Here is a 1,310-nt window from a genome sequence, read left to right on the forward strand (position 1 = left end):
GGCCGAGCTTTTGGCCATGGAGCACGGGGATCTTGCCGACGATGGCAGCGAGCAAACGGGGCAATGTTAGGGGGTGCAGGATTGTGGTGTGGGCGCGCGCATGCATGCGGAGCAGCTGCAGGAGATTGGCTCGAGCACGAGCTTGAGCTCGTCTCGGGCATGGCGAGGCAAGACGCACCAAGGCCACGGGCTTGCAATCGACGCGGCCGTGCACGTCGAGGTGTAGCAGTGAAGGTGCAGCAAGTGCGGCATGAGCAACGAAGCCAGCGGGCATGTGCGCAAGCAAGAAACAGAGAAAGAGAACAGAGGAGCATATCAGAGCGTACGAGAAGGACAGCGAGCGAGCTCGTCGGAGGAAACTCCGGCGACGAAAAGCCACGGCGCAGGGGTGCGATCGATGCACGTGACAAACCCGCACTCCTACGTGCCACTCATAGCATCGAACGACGATAGAGACATCACAGGCGTCGGGAGGACAGAGGCGGCGGAGACCAACCCAACACAGCGAACGGCGGGGTGAAACGGGTAACTAGTTGGAAGAAAACGCACCTATAGAGGAGCCTAAGCCTAGTGATGCAAGTGTTAGGGGAGAAGAGAAGAATGAGATTCAACACACTTTGATTAAGCTCAAGGCTGCAGTATATATACAGTTTACTGCTGCTGCCGAGCGAGATCATGCGTGTACCACTACCACACATCGTGCGCCACTCCGGTATCAACTGCTGCACGACCTGGCTATACCATATGGCGACTATACATAGGCACATACGGTATAGAACTACCTACCCTAACACCCTCCACAGTCGTGACGTTTGCGGAAGCGACGCAGAGACTGGACCGGAATTTGGAGAAAAGTTCCGATGGCAGCCCTTTCATCATGATGTCGGTGAGCTGCTGTCGAGTGGGGATGTGAAGAACACAGAACTCACCGAGCGCAACCCGCTCACAGACGAATAGGATATCCAGCTCGACGTGCTTTGTCCGGCGATGGTGAACAGGGTTGGCGGACAGGTAGATGATACGTCTCCGACGTATCTATAATTTATGAAGTATTCATTCTATTATATTATCCATCTATGATGTTTTATATGCATTTATATGTCATTTTATATGATTTTTGGGACTAACTTATTAACCTAGAGCCCAGTGCCAGTTTCTGTTTTCTCCTTGTTTTAGTGTTCTACAGAAAAGGAATACCAAACGGAGTCCATTTGACTTGCCAATTTTTGAGGATTTTTTCTGGACCAATAGAAGACCACGGAGCATCGGAGTTGGGCCAGAGGAGTCCCGGGCTGCCCACGAGACAGGGG

The sequence above is a fragment of the Triticum dicoccoides genome, chromosome 2B, assembly GCF_002162155.2.
Source record: "Triticum dicoccoides isolate Atlit2015 ecotype Zavitan chromosome 2B, WEW_v2.0, whole genome shotgun sequence".
NCBI classification, from domain to species: domain Eukaryota; kingdom Viridiplantae; phylum Streptophyta; class Magnoliopsida; order Poales; family Poaceae; genus Triticum; species Triticum dicoccoides.